This window comes from Centrocercus urophasianus, unplaced genomic scaffold, assembly GCF_019232065.1.
Source record: "Centrocercus urophasianus isolate 14NV4802_14NV808 unplaced genomic scaffold, USGS_Curo_1.0 seq_20, whole genome shotgun sequence".
In the NCBI taxonomy this organism is placed as follows: domain Eukaryota; kingdom Metazoa; phylum Chordata; class Aves; order Galliformes; family Phasianidae; genus Centrocercus; species Centrocercus urophasianus.
Genome location: NW_024884756.1, coordinates 14,263,211 through 14,287,419, shown reverse-complemented (window position 1 = coordinate 14,287,419; position 24,209 = coordinate 14,263,211). Strand labels below are relative to the sequence as shown.

Sequence of the window (24,209 nt, the reverse complement as noted above, 5' to 3'; positions counted from 1 at the left end):
GTTGAGCATAAGTACAACTTTTATGTTACATCTTCAGAGTTTCACTGCCATGGGATACACAAGTGTTAATTTGTGAGCAGAATTCAGATCTAGTCTCTCCAGACAAAGAATCATCACTAAACATTGAATCAGTCTGACGCGTTTGTTTCACTTTTAATGTTTGCTCTCACTACGAGTAAAGAAGTTTCCTGCATTGCATTCTCAGATTTGTATTTCCAGAGGTTGTTGCATAGATGTGTCTTTATTATTTTGTGGTCATATTTACTCTTCTATTTCCTCTTACTCATTTTCTCTCTTTTTCTTTTTTTCCTTTTTTTTTTTTTTCTTTTTCTTTTTCTTTTTTTCTTCCCTCCCTTTTAATAAAATACAGAGTTGCTACACCTAAGACCATTTCTTCTTCGTATTGGAACATTCACCCACGGTGTATTTAGAAGGAAAGCTCCAATGTACAGGCTTGTTCTTTAGCCTTATGTGCTTATGTCTGATAGTGAGGAGAGTTTTGGACTCACAAGGAACATGTGATGGGGCTCTCAACATGAACTGCTTAGGCAAGCAATTACAGAACCACTAAAGTTCAAATGCTACACAGGGCAGTGTCATAATCAGAAATATAAATGAACCATGATATTTGTAAGGAGATAATTAATGGCCTAATAAATCCCTCTAGCAATGAATTAATTCCATTCAAACTCTGGAAAAGAAGGAGAAGTAGTTTTTTCCTGTACATGGAGAAAATTCTTTCATGGACACATTGTGAAACTGGCTTGTGCTCAAATTCAGAGATTCATCTGGGCAACAAACAAACAACAAAAAAATATAAATAAAAATTACAACAACTTACCACCACCCGAAACAAACCAAACTAAAGAACTGCAAATAGCATATAAGTAACTTTGAGGGAAGGATATGCTAGTGAAAGCAGTCCTTCAGTCCTCCGTCTCTTGCTTCCTAGGTCCTGCATGTTATCCTTGGCCATGCAGCCACCCCTATATGCTTCCCAGCCTGCTGCATCAGAGTGCTTCTGAATTTGCTTGGTGCAGAAACATCTCCCATAAGCTAATTGCAAAAGGGTCAAGGTATGTGAGATCTCCATTCTAGCAAGCCCACTTCTCCTGTAAAGATCTGCTTGGATGGCAGGAGCACTGATGGGGTTCAGCATGCCACTCTGCCACAGCCATGGCATGCAACGCTACTGCAGTGTGAAAGTAATCAATGCCTGCAATTCCATTATATATAGGAAGTCATTTAACTACAGTGTACTTAAAGGAAGAACCAGAGACTAGTAAATTTCTCTTAAAATAGACAGATTGTTCCGTATCAGAAAAGAAGGGCAAGACAACCTAGCAATTCTTCCTTTCTTTTCAGTTCTAGATTCTGTAACAGTGCAAAAACACTTTTTTTGTTTTTCTTTCCTGGTTTGCATCCCTTGGTGGATGAGATTCCTGCATCACATTGATATCTCTGCAGAGAGACTTGGAAAGATGGCAGAAGTTTTAGGACCAGCAGGCTCTCTCCTTAGCTGTGTTTGCTCAGAAGAAGCTACCTCAACTATTTCTTCCAGTATAACCAGCAGGTCAGTCTGACTGGCTTTTTCACGCTGACAAATTTGTACAACACAACTCTTTCTCCAGCTTAAAAATAAAACACCTATGACTAAAATACTCAGGTTTTACTCATTATCTTCATTGAACAATAACTGTATGTAGCAATTTCACACTGATATGTTGCGTATAGAAGTATCACCATTGTCAAATACCAGGGGAAAATAAATAGTTAAAACAATTTTGGTTTTTTTATTGCTTAAGAAGGAAAATCTCAAAAATTTTAAGGAGACCTTTATCAAACGAAGGCAAGCCTTGAAAAAGGCCTGATGTGGCTGGGGTAGGGTGTGATTTTTCACATTACTGCATGTGAAACTAAGGGTAACAACTGATATTTCTACAAAACTAAACTTCTGATTGCACAAGCTGATTAGCAAAGATAACTTGTCCTTTCTTACGTTATTGGTACTGGAGTCAAATTTAAAGCCTTTGGGAGGGAGGGGTGGTGAGGAAGGGAAAAAAATATCAGCCCAAGTAATGTTATTTAGGACTTCAGTTCTTCACTAGGGATGTACATATCTCAAGCTCTTGTCCTAAAGTGCCTTAAAATGAGGATGCACAGTGGGTATCTTGTAAGTGCTAGGTAGTAATGAGCTCCATTATTATTCTCTTCCAGATCTTTTCTCCACATCTTGCTCAGACATTGTAAAACTGTTTTTTCTCCCCTTGAAGTCACCATAGTGCTCAGTGCTCATCAGATGGCCTCACTTTCAGCTAGACCTGAAGATATGCTGCTTTCCTAGCCAAGACCCTTGCCTTTCTTTGTCAAACACCTTTGTTTTTTTGCTCAAACTCAAAAGCAGAGAGAAGGACCCTAACTCAGCTGCATGCAGGGTGCTGTACAGGTGCAATGAATAAACAAAGAGAAACATTTTATCAGCCTAAGCCTAGGATTAGGCTTTGTAAAATAATAATAGTTGTAGTGATGTCTGAAGCTTACTACTGAAAACCTACAATTTTAAACAGCTGTGGCTCCCAAATTATGACAGTTGCCAGCCTGTATACCTCTGCATTTACTGCACTGATTCTGTGCTTCGCTTTGTCTGTAAAAACAGTGGATCAAATTGGCCCTGTGGGTAATTCCCCTGATTTAACCATCCCTTCTTTCCTCTGAGCAGCAGTGCATAGAAGCAGGGCTGACTATCTTGTCTGTGACTCCCCGTGTGCAGAGATCTGATTAAAATTGGTAGTTGCAGAGCTATTCAGGTATCCAAATCAGATCAGTTATAATTAGAACAAAATTGTCACAGCAACAATGCAATGTGAAAATATCTTTTCCTTTAGAGAAGAAGCAACTGCAGAAGAACCACTCTTTGTGTATTTCTGCATTGTGTATGGCTAATAAATCTGATTAACTTTCCAGGTCATTCTGTAAGTGCGGAATGGTTTGAATTTAGAGAGAAAAACAAGGTTGGGAATTTCCTTGCTTTGACATGTCCCACTTGCAGAAAGTACTTCTAAGCACAACTGTGTGCAGAGTATGACATTTTGAGCACAGTAACACATTGTAACATTATTGTTTTCATTGCTTAAATAATTCATTTCAGCACTCCTGAAACCTTGATGATGTATTGCCATGACTCAAAACAGGTTACTCTGAGTCAGCTGGAATTTAACAAGCATTTTTTCATAGTGAAGCACCACTTGCAAGGAGCTGTAATTTGTAAGAATGTCTTTCTCCAGTTCCATTCTCTTTAACAAGCCCAAGATTCCTGTCAGTGTGCTTCCCACTGAATGCAATGTATGGCTAGCAATTAATTACAGCTTGCTAGATGAATAAAATCGGTCAGAAATACTGTTATTTGTTACAACCTTGGAAGCACTGCTATAATAATTTTTTTAAAGAAATATTTAAATAGCCTGATTTTTTAAAATATGTTTTAGGCCACTAAGCAATACCTTTCAAATAGCTTGTCAAGTAAATTACCATTCTAAAACTGCATTTATTTAAACATTTCTATGCATTTAAGTACAATGAAGTCATCTTTTATGCCATGACAAACTCAGAAACACATGGATGAACAACCGCATAATATTCCTGCAGAAGGAAACCTCAATCTGCACTGTGCAGAAACACAGTTCTCAGTAGACTTGGCTTTGGTGGGGTGAATGGGTGCCCTCGTTACAGCAATGGTAGTACAAAAACAGACCTCGATATCTTGAGTTAGTTTTAGCATAGATTTGCTTGAGAAAATTTGACTTGTATTATGTGCATATTTCTATGGACTTTGTTTCTAGTATTTGTGACAACTTCACGTATCCAAAGAGAAATAAAAATGGAGAAATTAGTGCATTAGCACCATCTTGTAGGGGACAATCCCACTCCAACCTTTCCTGGTTTGTATTCTTGCTTTCCTCATCAAGGTTTCTTCTAAGGGATTTGAGGGTAGAGACAGCCATCCTGAACCTGAAACACCTGAAATTGCAGCTATGTACAAACTGATGAGTGTGACAGCTGGCCATGAGCAGGAGGTCTTCTCACTGCTTAGCAAACAAAATTCCTAACACTGTAGAAGAGCCAGCAAGGGTCAACTCTCCCTTCTTTCAACTAGAAGTTTGATTTCCCAGGAATTCTCCAGAGCAATGAATAGCCTGGATGATGGATGCAAAAAATAAATGAAGGAAGCCCTAAAATCACAGCTTTAATTTCACTGGTACATCACTAACACCTGCCCTGCCTGGTGGTAACACAGCAGGGGTAGAACTCTGGCAGCAAATGCTCCCATCCCAGCATGGACACTGACCTCAGGGTATCCAGTAAGACCTGCTTCTGTGGCCAGCCTCCAGCTGAAGGAGATCAGCTGCCTGCCCCATGAGCTCCTGCAAACCTTCCTGTGGTGCTTCTCATAGCAGCACTGCAGTCAGCGCCAGGAAAGCTCAAGTCTTAATTCCAGACCTGGCACTCACTTGCCACATCTAATTATATGTTGCATTAAGTATTCATGAAGAAAAAAATCCATATGTGATTGACTGTAATAAAAGGGATTTAACAATCTGTGTGCAATTCAAGAGGCACTGCAAATACACAGAACATGCACTGCAGCTCTGTTTCTCAGGTCAAGATGATGTATATGGCCACCTCTGCTTACCTTGGCTGAGAACTGGGATGAAATCTGAGATTTAAGATGCTACAGCCTGCCTGTGTGCTGGGTTTTAGAAACCCATTATGCTGTACATAGGTTTCCCAGGCAACACTTGCAATACAGCCTTCAGGATCTGCTACTTATTTGTGTTGACAAACCACATACAATCTGCCATTACTACTGCTGTTGACTCTAGCACTTCAGGGTTTTCAAACTTTTATAGGAGCAAAGGTTATGTTTCATTGAATACTGACAGAAGCTGAGGCAGCTGCTGATAGAGCTGATAGTACACGACTACTGCACAAGCTGCTGATAGAGCTGATAGTACATGATTACTGCACAAGCTGCCATGCCACACTGCCTCTCCCATCTCACCCAATTGGAAGACAGCAAACATCAAGAAAACAGCAGGTTTTTTTAGCAAAACAAATCTAAATTAAACTTTTTCTTAAAAGCAGTGCTGAAGGACTCAGGATAGGAAAATTAATGGAAGATGTATTTTAACTTGCCAAAAATACTGAAAGACAGCTGCTTACCTTAATTGTCAACTTAAATCCTTCCCCTGCCAGGTATGCAATTCTTTTCCTCTCCTTTAGGAGCTGCAGAAGTACAGAGAGCACATTACACTTTGCTCATGTGTAACTATGATCATTTTTCTAGAGAGCTGCTCATGCCTGAAGCATAGATTAGCAATTTGGGAACCATCTGGGACGACATGCAGCAGCCACCCACCTAGCAGGATGAGCTGCATAGTGCTGGTGGCAGTGGGATCTCATCCCAGCTATGGACCTAACCTTCTGCTCACCATTCTCCTGTTTTAAGGCCTCATACAACCACACAAATGACATTTTGTCCCTGAACTGTTTTCCTACTCTGGCTTCCAGTCACTTCCTTGAGAAATTCCATAAGAGGATATTGGCTTTTGCTGTTTTGACAACAGCTTTGTTCTGCTTTCCATAGTTTTCAAGAGCTTTAAAGTTTTGAAAGGATTGTGAATGGATCTACTCTTTTTTTTATCTGAAAGATTTATCAGAAGCTTATTTTAAAATAACTTATGTAATTTGTGACATACTCTTAATTTCATATTTTCTTTAAGTATGTTTCGTAATATTTTCTAATAACTATGCTCTAGTTATCATCTGTATTCACTACCCTCAACCTGCATGAATATAACCACCAAAAACTGAACTATAACCACCAAAAACTGAATAATTGAGCCTTCTGCCACAAAACCACACAAGAGTATGGATACAGCTAAAAAAGGACGATTTTGTATTAGCACATTTTCCTCTGAGAGGTTTTACAGCTTGATTTGCTATATTCTTTCAAGCAGTCATCAACATTTTTTGTTCATTCATTGTTCCACAGGTATACTCACTTTAAGAAATTCAAAATGCAGTATAAGTATGTAGATTTTTACAAGGCATAAATCCCCCTCTTTTCTCCTCTAGACTGCCAATTCTAGCTGCTGAATAAAATTATGATTATTTTTGTCATACTCAATATATTAGCACTGGCTGATCAAAGACAAACTTTGTAAGACAAGTGTCAGTGTAAACACGTACATTTTAAAGAATTTTAAACTTTGAACTGAAAGAATGATAACCAGAACTGCAAACTCATCTTGATGCTCTGGCCATATTTTGAAAGGAGACAATGAGACAAAAACCTACCGTTCAAAAAGCCGCTTCCCTGAGCTTGATATCGAAACCCTGCAGACTTTCATAAAAGGTGCAGAAATACTGCAAATAGAGAAGTCACAAAGAGAAGAAACAATCAACAAACTGCAAAACGATGTGTAAAGAATACAGACATAGGAAGCGATTGCAGACTTTCAATGATGGAGCAAAAAAGAGACAGCAGAAAATGTAACTGAACAATTCCACTTATTGTTTTCAGACAGATTTATTTCCATCCAGACTCCTTAGACCATCCTAAAATTACTTCTCAAAGCCTGCAAGCTCTAGAGATTCCACAGAAGAGATTGGAAAGCACATTTGGCTCATAAAGAAACCAAAGAATCTCTTTGAGGAGCTCTATAATAAGTGACACAAGAACAAATTGGCCGGGCTACATGCTAAATCTGTACCTTGGAACAGCTCGTTTATTGGGAAAATTTTGTCCTGAATTTATCCAGATGTCTTTCAACAAAATATACCAAAATATCACTCCTGGCTTCCAGCAAGTGTCAAGTGTGGCATAACTTGTTAATCTGGCACCACTTTTTTTTTGTATTTTGAGATCTGCAGCCACTCATGAACAACAAACTACATAATCCTGACGGGTATCCTAAGTCAAAAGACTTTTGATTGTATTTCTGAAATTACACTGCAGGAAAATTATTTCAGTATATTCAAGTATCAGAGAGAACTGAGCTTGTGAGGCTCTGACTACATTCTGAGATATAAACAGAAGATAAAGTAGTGATACAAATCGCTGTTTAAATGTGCCTTTATAGCTCTCTGCTAAACACAATAAAGAACTCCCAGCAGATAATATTTTTATTTGCACGTGGGTGTACTGCAGTTCTGCACTGCATTCTCTAAGCATCACTTAGCAATATTTATCCTGTCTTTCTATTCTTGCATAACATAGATTTTACTTTCAGACACAGTGTCAATTTTGAAATACCAATACCATAATATCCTTTTTATAAAACCTATAAAACATGCACTGCAAAAATCAAGTATAACAAATGAAAGTCCTACTACAAAGTTTGAGATTTTTTGCTGAACGCTGTATGGTAACTTCTGTCAGGCTTTCACCCTCATCACATCAAATGGCAGTAAAATTCACTGTAACTATAGTTCTAGAGAATATGTCTCTGAAACATTTTAGTATGCTGTCATATATCCAGGCTTAACTTTGTTCTCATCAAGCTCATATCTGTAGGCCACCATGATCCAGGTCAACTTCTGGGTCTGACCAAAGAGAGCAGTGTGAGACAGGCAAACACACGCACTGAGCTGCAGCACCTCCCCCTCACTGCACCCACCGTGTTGCTGCTTGTAAGTAAAGACAGCTTCAAAGGAGAAATCAGCAATGCACAGTGCAGCTGCTGGAAGGGTTTGATCAGGAAGCCTCTGAGAGCAGCTCAGCAGCACTATTGCCTCCTTGAGTACATACTTCTTATCACATAAACCACCAAGACTAATCCCTCTGTGCAATGGACATTTGCACATCTTCTGTTCAGAATCATAAGAGTTTCTTGGACAAAGTCCACCATTAAGATGTTGGCTAGTGCACATGCTTAATTTCAAAGGGGTTTCTAATCCACTGATGTTTAAAAGATTTATTGGTTTAATTATTAGTTTATTTTCTGGTTTATTACTACCCTTTGATGTTACTGGTTATTACAAAACTTCTCTAAAGGCACTTAATTACTCATGCCGTTCAGAGATCTACCAAAGCCTGATTTAAGTCAGCTCATATGGTCCTTCATGAAAAGGAGACCACGAATCTTTTTTCAGTCAGTAAGTAAAAGGGAATATTTTGAAAAATGGTTTTCATAATGGTGAAGTGAGTAAGAAGTTTATACTGGGACTGCCTGAGGGAACACAAAGCCAAGGACTGGGGAGAAATGGATTTTCCAAATGCAGCTATCTGATTTCTCCGGAGTAATACTTGGGTAAAATAACAGCACACCTTGTCAGTGAAGCAGCCCATTCTGTGCAGACTCAGCTGTGCTGTGCTGAAAGTAGAGCACTTCAAGAAACTCTTTGAAATGATCTTTGTGTTTTCACTGCAAGGCAGAAGGGGAAGGTATCCAACCTCCATCCTCCATAGAGAACTGCTGCTGCACAGTGTGTAGAGTTATGTCAGAAGAAAGGTGCAGGTAACAGGAAGATTTCTCAGGTGCTGAAAACTGGAAAAGGTACTGTTTGTGCCAGAAAAATTGAAGATCATATCATGCATTCAGTTGTACTAGTTCCTCATGCTGAATGGTTCTCAATAAGTTAACATGCTTTTTTTCCATTACTGTGAGAAAATCAGTAGTCTACAATAGACTTTGCACTGCAAGTAAGATTCAATTTCATCAGGTGAGAATGTTTGGGAGCATTCATTGGCCTCTAAAAAGAGAACAACTATAAGCATACCCAGATTTAAAATATGTGTCCAAAATCTGCTTACTAGTTATGGAAACAATACTGCATCTCAGTGGAAGAACTGATAAAAAACTCTAACATGCTAATAACTGCAGACTGACTCTGAAAAGTTGAGAGCCAAGCGTCAAGCTCCCAGATGAAAGAGGTCACATTTTAGGAAACTGACGGAATGCGAAAGATTGAGATTAGCAGGAGTTATGGACTTTCAGCAGCTCTCTGAAATAGGTTTTGTATTTAGGAACTGAATTGCAAACTTAGTATCAGTCCAGACGTTAAAAAAAAAAAAAAAACATTACAATGATCAGTTCATCAAATTCCAATTCTAAATCTACTCCAAAAGATACGTACCTGAACATATCCTCTGCAAATACAGCCTTCAGCTTTTGGCAGCAGAACAGCACAGTGGAGTCCAACTCTAAGAAAATAAAATCCCTCATATCCCTTAACACAGACCAAAAGAAAGGTGGTGCAGCTGGATGCTACCAGAGTATCAGAGGTGGTGCTGATAAATTGTTAACACCTGTTAACACCTCTTGCAATCCTGTTTCACCATCTGAAGATATTCTCACTAGTGTTTCTTTAATACAACCTCTCTGGCAACGCACAGAGCAACTCTCTTAGGTCCAGACGCACTCATAACTTCATAAAATTAAAAAAAAAAAAAAATCACTTTCAACTTTTTTCAATTAAGAACCAGCCAAACTAATCAATGAAGTACCTACTTCAGTGTGCTGTGTACAGATATGCCACATAAAAGCAGCGTGTTCATATAGGGAAGATACAGTTGTCTACTATAGACCTGAATGCATTCAAGTGCTGAGAATCCCACGGTCATCATAACACCGGGTCAGCATTTAACTGTGGTAATACTTGCGAGAGCAACCACTAATCTAGTGCTCAAAATTATACGCTGAAGAAATACTTAGCTCATTTAGACTGATTTTCTCAAAAATGCTCATTTCATACTAGACAATATCACCTCTGACATAATATCTGCACAACAGGCTTTAACCCAAAACTCTACCTTTATTAATATATTTATTGCCAGTGTGGTGATGGGAGGTAACAGCATTCAGCACCTCTTTTTGCAGGCTATTGGATTGAAACTCCAGTCTCCACTCCCATTTCAGCTGACATGCAGAGAGCAGCTTCAGAGCTATCAGCTTGTCAGACATCAAATTCTGAATGTCAGTCAATCCATACAGACTTAATTCAGAAAAGACCTAGATATTGCTTCTTGCATCCAAACACTGTTTAAAACCATTATATATGCCTGCTATTCCCTTTGATGGAAATCAAATTGCTCCCACTCTCACACAGAGTCTGAAGGTCATATTTTGCCCTTGGAAAAGCAAGCAATCTGTTTTTAAAAAGTTCCTCAGTGCATTTCATGGGAGATAGCTATTTTTTTCCCTTTTAAATTACATTTTGTAGTAAGAAACAGTCGGTATTTGGTTTGTCCAAATTTTGACTGTTACAATACTATCTGTTTCTCTAAGGGACTTTCCATTTGGTAGGTCAGTACAATGTGTGATACACAAATTTTCTAAGATAGCCAAAAAGCTATTGATGCACACCATCAGATCTGGAATTGCTGCAGCACTTTCCAGGTATGCAGTAAGTTGCTTAATTAAGGATGCCTTCTCAGCTGGGCCATGCTTGTTGTCAGGCCCTGGAGAAGAGCAGGAATCTCCTCTACCCTTTGCTCTCCTGGTCTCTTCTGTTTACCTGCACCAGGGAAGAGAGAAAAGAGATTCCTGCTGAAGGGTCAGCTAGAGACATCCTCAGTTAACACAGCAGCAGCCCAGCTGATACCAAGGGAAAGTCTTTACTCACAGTTTACTAAAGGACAAAGTGACAGAAACAGAAAATAGCTGAAAGGGAGACAAGGGAACAACCTCATAAAACACTTCTGCTCTCAGGCTGCAAACATGCAGATTCATACGCTATCTTTTGTATGACAGGAAAGTCATCTATCTGTCTTTCCCCATTAGAGCTGTGACTGTGATATATGGTGGCACACTCAAATTTCAGCAGAAACACCTCTACACATCAGTTTCCTTGCTTTTAAGTATATGATAGCTCATTTTAGGTCCTACAGGTCTTGCAAGTCAGGAATATCACATACCCATCCACTGTATATATAGTATCTACTTTCTTGATACAAGCATACTAATGTCCTGCCCGTATTTTATCCCTCCATTTTTGATCTCTGAATCAGTGCTTTCATTTTGCCTGAACCACTTGGCCAAAATGAATGCCTTGAACATATTTTTGCTGATCTGTGCTTATAAAGAATGGGCACTAAAACTCTCCTCTACAAAAGTCCATTTCACTTCAAGTCAACAGCTGGTACCTTCACCTTATTTGTCCCATGGAGCTCTGGACAAGAACTTGTTGTTTGATGTGACAAGTCACACAAGCAGACACACCAGGTAAGATCAAAACTATGGGAGTTTCTAAGTGCTAGTTGTACTCCTTCAGAGTTAGCTTTAGACCTCTTTCTGGCAGAGGAGTTGCATTTTATGTTCTATTTCTGGGATGCTGGTGAGAAAAACTGGAGAAATCTCATGTAATGCATTCCTAATATTCTTCCAGAAATACATAGCAGGGTTTGAGCATCTGCAAGAAATGGTTTAGCCTCTAAGATAGGTAAACATTTTAAGGATGAGAATAAGCCCAGAAATATCATCAGCAAATTAATAGCTCTTGCCTAATTAAATATCAGTTAAGGTGAATTTGCTTATAATAACGCGCTATCTGAATCAACAAACATCAACAGCAATGTTCAAAATCTGTTCCATTTTACCAGATCCAATGCATTCTTCCAACTTCTCTGAAGAGTGTGATTTACCCTGATCACAATGGATTAACATAAGCGTAGGTTTAGACTGCATCATCCAAGAATAATTTTATTAAAGACATCTCTCTTGTTCTGCCATGGAAATGAAAGCTGTTAACAATTGCCTGTATGAATTATGTAACAGATTACAGCGGGGATCTACTTAACACCTTAGTGGGGGGGGGGTGCTTCTCGTGCTCCTCTCTCCTCTCTCCAGGACAGCAAGACCTCTCTTACTAAATGGACTGCTAAAAGATTTTGATAGCTATTCACAACAACTACTTTAATTTATTTAGAATTGAGCATGAAGCTGTGCTAAAGACTAGTTGCGTTAATATTGATGATAATATCCGTAAAAGGCATGTATTTGGTCTACAGCCACAGATGGCTACATTTATTTGTGAAAGCTGTGGAGTGCAATTAAATAAAGATGTGGTTGTTTTAACTTGCAAAATGAAAAAAAAAGACCAAGAGTTTATATCAGATAAATCAACATGCATGGAATCAAATTCAGATGATGAGGTGAGGGCACACAAAAAGCTCCAAAGTCAGTCATACTTTCCAGTATTGCAGAAGCAGAGATGCAGATGTATGAAGAAACCAAATCGCATTGGCTGTGCTTATTATCTTCTGCTTAAACTACCCAAGCATCAAACACTGCTGCAAAGATCCTATTTATGGGTTCAGTGCCTGCTTTCAAACTCGACCTGGTACAGATTGTGTACCACTGGTCAAAAGAGGGAGGAAAAAGAACAAAAAAACTTTCTATTCCAGGGATACCCGAGCTGCTGACCACACATGCGTTTGAAAGAAGCAGGTGTTTGATCACATAGTCTCAGATTTTCTCTAAATCCATGTGCACTAGCAATTTTCCCTCCACAGGTGGTTAACAGTGCTTCTGAACAGAATGCCTCATTTCTTCTAATATTGTACCCAGGAGAAATTGCTTAGAAAATACATTGGTGTAGGTTTAATGCTGAAACATAATAGTATAGACTGAAAAATTACAGTTACAGTTAACTGCCTGAACTCTAGAAGAACAATGCAAAGAACAAGCATAGCTGCTGGGGACAGAGAGAGTACTGGAGAGTGATGTGATAACAGTCAGTGGACAATGAGTGCTAGCTGAAGGAAAGAAGAAAATGATCAGGTCTCGATGCATGGTGGAAGTAATTAGAAACATGGATGACTGTAGTTAGTATTTGAGAAAACCTCTGTCAGGGGTGGAAGAAGTGATGCATTTGGAGGCCTACTGAGGACACTCTCCAATACCAGATAAAAACAAATATGGTATAAGTATACTGATTAGACTTTGGCTAAGGGATGGATTACAAGGATAAGTGTAGCTTGTGATGGAAAATGAATAGTAATAAAAAATCTTTGCTTTTAAACCATAAGGAAATCCAAGCCACTCCAAGGATAAGAAACAAATTGAATCTCCTGAAATCAATCGTGGAGCTCAGTGTGAGATACAGATCTTTAGCAAACACTGAGTCTTGGCATAGAGATACAAGGCAAAAAAAAAAAAAAAAAAGGATGAAATGCGTCAAAGCGAAGGAAGATGAGCACATCAGACTGCACAAAAAAATCTCACTACGAACAGAGGAATCACAGAACCATGCAGCTTTTGCAACATTTCTAACAGGCATCATAGTAAAGATTTCATTTTCTCATAATCTCTTCCAAACTAATTACAGTAGGTTATGACACACACGTTTATCTTAGAGAGCAATACAGCATATCAGACTCAGTTGCTATGTCATACTCCAGATCTGTAACTATTCAGAAAAAATGACAGTGAAGTTTTCACAGTGAGTTAGAATAGAATAGCTCAGTTAGAAGAGGTGTAAAAAAATCAAGCCCAATCACCCCATCACTTTAGGGCTAAGCAAAAGGTAAAGCATATTAGAGCATTGTCCAAATAGCTCTTGAACAGTGACAGGCACATGAACCATCTTACTAGGAAGCCTATTCCAGTATTTGTTCATTAGTTTCATGGTGTACATGAGGTACAAATATTGAGTATGAATAAGTTGAAATCCTGGGAAAAGACAAGAAGGAGAAAAGAAAACTGTTTATAACAAAAAGGAAGCCCTACAAATACTAAGAAAAAATAACATGACAGATGACATGAGAGTGAGCTAAGAAAATTATCCTACTTTCCCCATCCCTGAGATGGCAAGCTGGGTCAGGTCGTTTTCTAGGCAGTAAAGGAACTTAAGGCCTTTTAGAAACAGCCACAGGAACCCTTTCCCTATGAAGTCTAGCAGACAGAGAACTGATCTCTTAAACCAAGAAGAAAGGGAGAGCATGAGCTGATGTATTTGTTTCTTTCACAAGTAAAATTAACTTTTCCCAGGCCTACTGAGTCTGGTCCAGGGGCCAAAGCAAGTAACCCAGCAAGTTCAACATGAGTCAAAAGATTGTAGCAGTTGGAGGCTTACTGAGTAATGATCAAGCGTGATTTACAGGGAATTCAATTAAATACACAGAAGGTGAGTGAGAAAGCTTCAGTGGTTCTCCACTACTTATGCTCAGTTCTTGCCCTTGAAGTTTGGTGACTTCAAGCTGATTCTCGAGGTGCACATGCCATATCTCAGCACAACACAAATCTTAAAGGGATCATAAAAACCTGAAAAACGGGAGACCTCCTGAAATAATTGGATCCAATTTTGCCTGCATAGAAGAGCTACTGAAGAGGAGGTTGCAGAGGCTATTTACAGTAGAAGTCACCAAGAAAACCTGTAAGACCAGTCAGGGAACTGTACTCAGGGACTCCAGTGTGCACACAGATACCTTTTTGGCTCACTGAAGACAGAAGCAAAATAAAACCTGTAAGAGGTGGGAGACAAGACTTTTTTCACTTTCAAAGAGGCATGGGTTTCTTTTAACTCCTGGTTATAGGCACTAAAACAACAGGTAAAAATGCAACCAGAGGAACCTCTGCGAAATGATGCCTTCAGGCAACTCCCTCAGAACTGTCATCATCCCCTGCCCCCAGAGCCTGACAAAAAGAGGAGTCTTCCAGCATGAGATAAGAGTCAGCAAATTAAAGCTTTCAGACCAAAGGAAAACCAGGCAAGCCTCTACTATGGCACTCATATTAAGCCTTTTCTCCCCTCCCCCTTCTTATCAGAGGAACTAGCCTGAATATCTGCAGTGATTATAATTGTTATGGTGCCATGTAGAAAGCAAAGCTTTTGTAGTGAAATCATAGCCCAAGACACTTAGTCATTAGCAGCTCAGAAAAGGCAATTTCAGCTCCATCCAGATATTCAATGGCATCACTGTAATGTGCCTTGTAATTGACCCAGCCCATCTTGCAAGAACAGAAAATTCAGATTGAAATTGTTTGCTGAAAAAAAGCACAATGAAGGCCAGGAACAAATCTATTACAGAGCTCTGGGACTGTAACCCTCATTTTTCCAATTCACCCTTGTCTGGTGTAACACATTCACTCTTGCATTCCCATTATTGTCCTGCGGCCAGCCATTTCTCTGCTGAGGCTAGGGCTGGATCTCTCCTTGCACTGGATGAATGTCAGGGTGATGAAGGCATATGTAATAGCCACCAGGTCCACCTCTAGCAAAATAAACCGATGGAAAATCCTAGGAACTCTTTAGAAAAAGCTTATTAATGACCTCACAATCAAGTGGCCTTGGGGACACTAAACAGAGTTATTGCACTGTGAAGTCAAGGAGGTATTGATTTAGATGTGGGTTCATTTTTTGTAATTTCATTTAATATCTTAAATCTGTTGCATTCTTTTGGTTGAGCCAGATCCAATAAACAATTCCATTTTATCAGAACTTTGTTATTGTTACTCATGAGGCTGTTACTTATTAGGTAACAGATCATCACATGTGTAAAACTCACTTTCAGTTGAGTAGTTCAGCTGGCACTGCACCAGCTCTCTAGGGAAGCTCAGTGTAGCATTACATTCATGAGCACCATCCTGATAGGGCTCAATTGTAATAAATCAACCTACCTACTCATAATTGTTTGATCTACTTACTGAAGCCATTAACAGTTATGAAAATCATTGTTTTCTGATCAAAGAAAAAACTGTAAGTGCTATATTTTGCTGTCATTCTGCTCTTTTTCTGTGTTACTATAAGGAATAAAGATTATCTTACTTTTCATGTCTGGAATTTACTGTAATAGAAAATCCAAGTGAATTTTTCTGCTTGCTGCCAAAGAAAGCATTATATAATTAGTACTGAGGTTGTTGCTGATCTTAGGACCAAGCATGAACACACATGAGAAGGTGAAGATAAGACAGTGCGCTTTCAGATTACATCTGAGAAAACAAAAGTAATCATCACATAAATGAGTGTATTTTTCTCAGTTGTCTGAGTTAGGAGTCCCCATGTGTTAACAAATGGAAAATAACACATTCATTGCAGCCAATCTACAATAATCCCAGTGTGAAGAAAGCCAGCAGCAGACCTGCCAAGATATGTAGCGTCTCAGTGTGACCACAGACTTCATCTGTCACAAACAGAGAAGAGCACACAATTACATTGAAATGATGATAGGGCTGCCAGCATTGCTATACCTGGGAATCACAGCTTATACTACAAAATAGCAGAATATCACACCTGTACGTTGGCAGGTGTTCCACTTGAATATTTGAAAATTTCTGAAACTAAGTCATTAAGCTGCTGAAAAAATGGTTCATGCATTGAGTCTTAACATATGGAATAGCTTTTCCACCATCTCTCTCAAATTCAGTTATTTGAATAATTATGTCTTTTCTTGATCTTTAATATACTCATTTGCTCCATGATCTCATCATGCTTGTATTTGTTGATTGAAAAAGTTCAACAGTATGAATTAAACTGCAATTGCTCAGAGAAAGGACTTTGCTAGAGAAAGTTTTCAACTCATTGAAATGCACGGGATCTGTATCCCAGGAGTGTCTTGCTAGAAACATCTTCGTTATGTTCATGGCTTAACTGTGTCATACAGTTTCCCAATTAATAAGATTTCATAACCCCTGAGGTTTATGTGCAAGTAAGATTTGTCAGTAAGTCAGTAAGTTTTTAATCCAGAATACCCAAGAAGTGTAACTACTTCAGCTAATAAATCCCTCAAGTAACAATTAGTGTTATCAATGTTTTATACATAGTTTATAATTCCAGTAAAATTGCCAAATGTCTTCTTTAATACTTTCACCCAGACACACTCAAGGTTCAATTCCTAGAAACACAGAGTTGTCCTGACTACTGAAAATGCAGCCAACAGAGCTTTTTTTTTTTTTTGCCAATTAAGGCTCTGCCCCTCGCAGTAGCAACCAGCACTCCTTACCAACCAACCTGCACTGACTGAAACACAGCTATCACCAAGCCAAACCTCAGGACTTCATTCTGATCCACTGAAGGGAGGAACAAATAGAACCACATGCAGATCTAGATATTTTAAAAGGGAAGTGGAAGAAAAATTGTAGGAATATAAAAGAAAAAAAGGAAGAATAGATCTAGTTATATCCTTTATTGCCTCTCTTTATTGCTGTATTCTAGACTTGTTCATGCTAGCTCTGAAACTGTTGCTAACACTGCCGACCAATCAGTTCAATTAGGTAAAGTCTGACCTAATTTCTTCACCTGTTGGCTGAGGACAATTGGTCTGCACAGAATGTAACAGAGGCCAGCAGGATGCTCATGGCTCAGGAACAGTTAGGATATGGGGATTTTAAAGTACTATTTTCTACCAGCTAAGGATGACACTGCTTAGAAAACTGTAAAAAGAAAATACACAGTTTCAACTAGCTTTCTCCTTATATTCAATTATCAAAAGGATTTATTACATGTAATCATTTGCTTAGTGCTTCTATGAACTAAAATGTATCCTAGTGCATTGTGAACCTCACACTTCAAGTTTGGAGTTTTCACATTTATGATATTGTGACATTTACGAATGCTTGCTTTTGAGCAAGGTAAATTGGCAAAGAAATATTGTACACCTGTCTGTAAATACAGGTTCTCATGGATATAAAAACAAGTTTTCTTGAATGGTAAGACAAATACCTCCTGCAGATTCGGTAAGGAAACACTGAGAGTAAAGAATTAGTGACAGAAAAATGCACCATCCATAACTTCTCTGTGGTAGACTCTGCAGTTCTTTGCTTATAATTGAATTTATTAAACTTTCTCAACAGTCTAGTGATGTATTTTAGAAACTACTCAGTCAAGAATTCAGACAATTTTAGTGTATAGAAAAGAGATACTGTCAAGGAGAAACAGAAAGTGTTTTGCATTTCTACATTTTCAGCATTTCCTCCATGCACTCAATTTGAGCACTGAACATGAAGCATTCACTTTTCCTTTTCACCTCTGTTTCCAATCTTTTCTTCCTTATTTTTTGCTCCTTTTCCACTAGCACAGTGCTACTGAGATTTCAAAACTCTGGGACACTGCTTAAACTTCCAACCAAAAAAAAGTGAAGAAACACCTCTGGCAGTGAAAACATCTCTACTCATGTTAGATTTTTCCATTCATCTTGTTTTATTCCCTGCTTTCCCCTAAAATAAATAAATAAATAAATAAATAAATAACACATTTGTGGGTTAAATTGGTATTGGCTGACAATATCACTAGTTATATCACTAGAGATAGATATTATCTTTCCATGTTTTGACAGGTGTTTATTTCAGTATTACAGTTGTCTGTGCATCTTAACTTAAGCTTTATTACTCCTACTGACTCAGTTCAAGCAAAATTAGACACTCCTGAAAGGGGAAAATAGTCAGAGAAGCGATTATGCAGTGTTTTGAATGCCCGTTTTAACAACAATTAAAAAGCAGCAGCTTTTTACCCGTCAACCAAGGACTGCAATGTTACTTCTGTTATTAGTTGTATTTTAGAGCTTTTAAGCATTTGCAAAAGTAAATAAAAGAAAAAAAAAACCTAAAAAGCTAATACATCAAATTTTCTCTTTTTTTTTTTTTTTTTTGCTCTTTTTGTTCTGTTGCTTTTTTCACTGTAGATATGTTGATCAGGCAGTTACAGTGCAAGATGGGCTTCAGAGAAAAAAGAAATTCCTGACTATGTAGAACTTTGAAATTACTGTACTGTGTCTTTCTTTTCCAGAAAAGAAAGGAAAATAGACCTGAATCTCTTGTTCAGAAGAAACACAAGTGATGTAGAAAGATAGAATGATTTTTTTCTTTCAATTAACAAAAACATACATTGCTACTGGCCTGTAGATAGTCTTTCCTCAGAGTCCCCTGAGAACCAATGAATATTCATGAGTCAGTATTGTGTTAATTTGCTTAACTTGCAATTAGAAATATATTTTGAAGATTACAGTGTGATCTTGGGAACTTTAACTGGTCTCCTGGTTTACAAAAGGAAGTGTAACTCCTTGCATGTGGGAGCCAAATCTGTCACTAAAAGAAACTTCACTGAACCCTATCTTCCATTAAAAACAGCCTGTTCAGCTGCAAAGAAAAAGGGATTAACAACATCTGCTGTCATCACTGATGCCTTTTTATTTTTTTATTTTTTTCTGGTCTACTCTTTATTCGCTCTGGTAATTCATGCAAATATGAGACAGAGGCAAATTTGAAGATACAGAGATTTCTGACCCTGGAAAGTGCTAAGATCAAAATACAGTGACACTTCTGCTCTGCTGACCATTTCTGCCCCCAGCTCCGTACCCTCAGGCAAAAGTCTGTTCTTGTTTTTTTCACTATTCTCACTTATTTTGTTTTCATGCCACCAGTTACCATTTGACCACCTGTATTCAAGAGATGTCTTCAATCTGCAAACACTTTGCTTAAATGAAAAAGGAACTATTTTCAATCTCTTAGTTCTGAAGTATGGTGGTAGCACCCTTCAAATTTACTTTTTAATTCACCATTTGTCCATCTAGACGCAGGATTAGATCATTACTGGGGGGCCAGGCATGATATCTCAGCTAAAATAATCCTACATGGACTATAGAAACATCCTTGATAAAAAATTCAGAGGTCACTGTCCCATAAAGTACACCTTCTTGCAAGCTCTCCTAGTTTTCAAAAACCATGTTGGCTTGATCAGTCTCTCAATAGCATTGCACAGGAGAGCTCTCACGAGCAAAGATGTTTTATGTTTTGCTTGAAGGAAGATGTGATAAAACACTTTAAAGGAAGTAATTTCTAATTAGAAGATCCAGGATGAACGAAATTTTAAGGCTTCCTCTTCCCACATTTCCTACACTAAAGAAAATAAATTAAAAATACATGAATAATAAATTACATATGCTTTTCTACTATAGGTTACTTTTACCACTAAAGACCACAAGCATTCAGTATGACCACAGAAGATGTTTTGATCTCAATCCTTCAAAGGTTTTCTCACTTGGCTACAAATCTTGAATTACAGTCTTGCAGTAAAATCTATTTATATGGTCTCAGCAGAAGAGGGCTTTTAATTTTCCTTTTTTTTTTTTTTCTTTTTTTTTCTTTTTTTTAAATGACAACTGATTAGGCTGCAAAGATGTAGGGAGCATATTGAAGTAGTCTTAATGTCACTATTGTGTTTCTGCAAATTGTAAACATGTTTCTTTTTATAAGACATTTTCTTACTAACTGCATGTTTTCTATATTCACAGAGGGAACATTATATTTTCTCAGGAAACCTTTGTCCCTTCTGAAAATTTCTCACAGACTTTTAACATGCACTGATAAGACTCCGTGGGCATTAGCACTGTCCTGACAGACTGATGTAACCTTTGCAGCGTATTTGCTTAATAATCTTTGAATTTGAAAGATAATCAAATAGTGTAACAACCTTGCTAACAGTCTAGGAATTTGGCATAGCAAAAAACTATTTGATGACGTAAGTATTACCTATTCACAATGTTTTTTAATCAATTAGTTTTTTCATTCTGTTATCAAAAGCCTGACATCTACTGCTTCTGCAAAAACCTGTTTAAAAAAAACATCCACTGCTTAGTCTTCATAAACGTTCAGCAAGTGTCAATGAATATCAATAGGTGCCTTTTTTTCTGCACAGAGGAATTCAGTGACACTTTGCTTCATCTGCACTTCCACTTCAGACACCATTCTGTAGACTGCCCCTCTGCTGCCATCTGTCACACAGCAATAACATGCAATGGAATATTGGTGAGAGGGTTCAACCTCTACTGCCATATTACCAACATCTATCTCTGACATCATGGGCCAGCATAATAACATAGGGAGCATTACTTTTGGAGCATCATTTGTATATTTGATCATTAGTGCAGCAGCATGAAACAACAAGAACAAAAAATGCCAATACCAGCTACAGCCAGGTTCATCTCAAAGGTAGTAATTTTATGGCATGAATGTAACTATAAAGAACATACTGACAATAAGAGGGGATCAAATTCTCTTCAAGATGGAGTCTCATCTATTCAATTCTGGACATGGCTCCCAAGAACCAAGATGCCATCAGACACATTTTTTGAAATGGTAATGCAGTGTTCAGTTATTTGCCAACTTCTAGTTTTTTGGTGACTGTTAGCATTTCAATAGCATCTTGCACTGAGATTGTATTATTAAAACACAAATTAAACATTTCTTTTTCCACGGGGAAGTACTACTTAATATTTAAAAAGCCCTCTTATGGAAAAAGTGAATTTCATATCAGTTCTGAATTGACCTTCCTTTGCAGCAACCTCTGTAAATATATTTTTCTGTATATTCAGTTTACGTTTTCATCCAAGATTTTTGCCACCATTTGCAAATACAGAAACTACTGACTGGACTCAGAAGAATAAAGCCAAGCCTGTACTTGCCTTCTGAGCTTTGTTCAAGGTGAAGCCAGATAGCAAGACTCTGCATGAGCCTCTGAGATACTGAAGCATTTCCACTTCTTCAGGAAACAAACTTATACAATATACTAAAATGTTCCTAAAGGACCACAAAAGAGGATAAAAGCCATCCTGTAATCTCCACAAGATCTCTAGCATATTTTTAAAAGATGCTAACATTGCAAAACAGGCTTTATTTCTTTTACTGACTGTTCCTTCCTATTAGTTACTATTTTTAGCAACAACGACATGACACTGTGTCCAGTGTAGGAATCTGTGTAATTAGGTGGAAAGTATTGATAATGAGACCTTATCCCAATTAGGTAGATACAGCATATAACTACAGGATCAGCAAAACACAGCAGGAACGTTCCAAGGACACTTTGTGCTCTGAAGCACACACATACTTCCATGTTAAGTTTTCCTCCTCACAGAACTTCAGCTTTTGTAATGGAGTGGAAGAAAACCTTGAAATAACATTAAATCAAATCTCAATATCAAAGAAATTCATGAAAGGGCAATATTAAGATTCTTATCATCTTTTTTTTTTTTTTTTTTGTTCGTGCTACATACAAAGATGTATTTTCTATTTATATTTTATTGAATATCCATCAAAATAGCCTGGTTGTGATAAAAATACTCTATAGAACACCAAGAATGAGAAACTGTAGCTTTTGGAAATTCAATGAGTGCATGTCTTAACTTTTTCATTTCAACATCAATGCTTTAGCATTTCAAGACATTAAATACAATTTCATCTCCTTGAAAGAAAGACACACACAAAAAAATAAACTCACTTAGCATTAGATTCGCTTAGATTGCTTAGCATCTAAATTTTCTTAATTTGGAACTGTTATGCATTATTCTCTCAGAATGAGGGAGTTGATAAACAGAAATTTTAGAAATTCATAGAACTGTTCTGCAATAATAGTGCTAGGTTTCAAGCCTCTTATTTCCTGGAAGCAGTACTGCCAAATACCAGTTTTAAATCTTTTTATAGCCATACTCATATCATATCAAAAACTGCGCTCTTATCACCTGTATTCACTGCTAAGTAAGCTTCATACATTTTCAATATCAATGTGAAAAATACGCCCTTTTAGACTCCTGCAGCCAACTTTCATCAAAAACACCTTTCAGTGAGTGCCTGTTCCAGCAAAGCCTTAACCTTCCGAGGAGCTGCAAACAAAACAATTACAAAAAATAATAATTTTCTGAAAACTATGTGGCAGCAACTAAAGTTTCTTATCACAAGTCACATTCCAAAATCATGTTGCAAAGAGCCATGGTCTTGCCGTACAGCACATCAGCATCTGTTGGAAAGTGAAAGGAAAAGGAGGCTCCATGAGAGCTGCTCACACATGGGCTCTGACATTGATCACTGAATGATAAGCCTGCTGGGACATGCTGTGCTTCTACAGCCAACTGGCAAGGATGCAGTGCAGATCGGTTGCTTCAGTTCAGCAGTCCCTGCCATCAAAATATCACATGGTTGGAAGATTTTTTTACATGTCACTTTTAGCCATGCCCACTGTGCCTGGAGCTGCCTGGGTGCTATTGGCCTGACTCCTGAGTCAGAAGCTATCTACTGCTTGTTAGTGTGGTCCTGCTCTAAGAAATTGCGTCCCAGCTGTGCCCTGCCAGTGCCCTAACCATCCTTGCCTTTGAAAATCAATGGCAAGTTACTAATGTTAGCAAGCCAACACTTATTTTGCTTGGAAAAACCCTTCTGGATTCAAGAATGTTTAAAATTCGTCTTAAAATTTTTTGGAGGGATATGTTTTCAACTTGAGAAATATGCCAGTGTTGGGGTCAACAGTTCAAAATGCACAGTTGGAGAGGGAATACTTATATTTTTATTCTTGATAAAACTGTGGGTCTGGTGTTTACAGTTTATAACTGGTGTAAACTGATGAGGGAAACAAATGCCTCATTTGGCAAAAGAAAAAAGGAAAAATGTGGGATCTTAAACTACTAAATGGATGTTGCTCTACAGGGAATAAGTATGCAGATATTCTGACGTGTATTAGCAGAAATCAAATTTGGCTTCAGATATTTTCAAAGGTGGACCTAAATTTATTTTATTACTGTTTTGAAATTATGAAGGAATGCCTGTAATGCTATCATACTATAAACATGTGCAGCGTGGACAATGCGTCTCTCTGTTTTTCCTGGTGACATTCAATTGATTGAGGAGCTACATCAGAAGAACATATACCTTTCTCCTCTCTGCATCCAAGAGAAAAGAGATGTGATAACTTCACTCCAAAGTCTTTCAAGAATTTTTAATCTTTAACTCTTTCAATATTTTTGTAGCATTCATGCACGTATGCCAATGATAACTAGAAGTCTGCATTAGTTTTCACAATCAAGCAAATAATCTGAAGTTTCGGATGCAGTACTGGAGATGATCTTGCAGTTAGGCATTGATGTTAGGAAAAAACAGCTGCTATTGCTCCTGTAGGAGCATGAAACTGAAGAACTGGGCTGCATCTCTTTCAGGAAAATAATACTAGATGACAATTTTTTTTTTTCTTTTTCTTTTCTTCCCCAGAAATGATGCTCAGGTGCACAGCAGACACCAGTGGTGCAGCCTTTGTCTTGGGGCAGGCCAGCTGAAACTGAAAATAGCACGCTGAATTTCAGTGCAAATTTGGTATATGGCATTTCCTGGAGTGATTTTTTTCTTAATTCCGTCTTGTAAACTTGAGGCCAACCAGGTAAAGGGATGCCCCAAGCAACCCCAGAACTTTGACCTCTGAGAGGGGACACTGCAACATGCCTTCCTTTCCCACTG

The 24,209-nt window shown here is 38.0% G+C and overlaps 1 protein-coding gene across 5 annotated transcripts in view; it reads right to left on the bottom strand.

The window, feature by feature from the left end:
* Nucleotides 1–24,209, bottom strand: part of CWC22 (CWC22 spliceosome associated protein homolog) — a 190,123-nt gene that overhangs the window by 89,954 nt on the left and 75,960 nt on the right. For all 5 annotated transcript variants that reach the window (XM_042821974.1, XM_042821975.1, XM_042821978.1 and 2 more), the window contains 2 exons: nt 6,358–6,426; nt 5,221–5,283 (listed from right to left, as the gene is read on the bottom strand). The gene's annotated coding sequence lies outside the window, so the exon portion shown is untranslated. The remainder of the gene's footprint in view (nt 1–5,220; nt 5,284–6,357; nt 6,427–24,209) is intronic.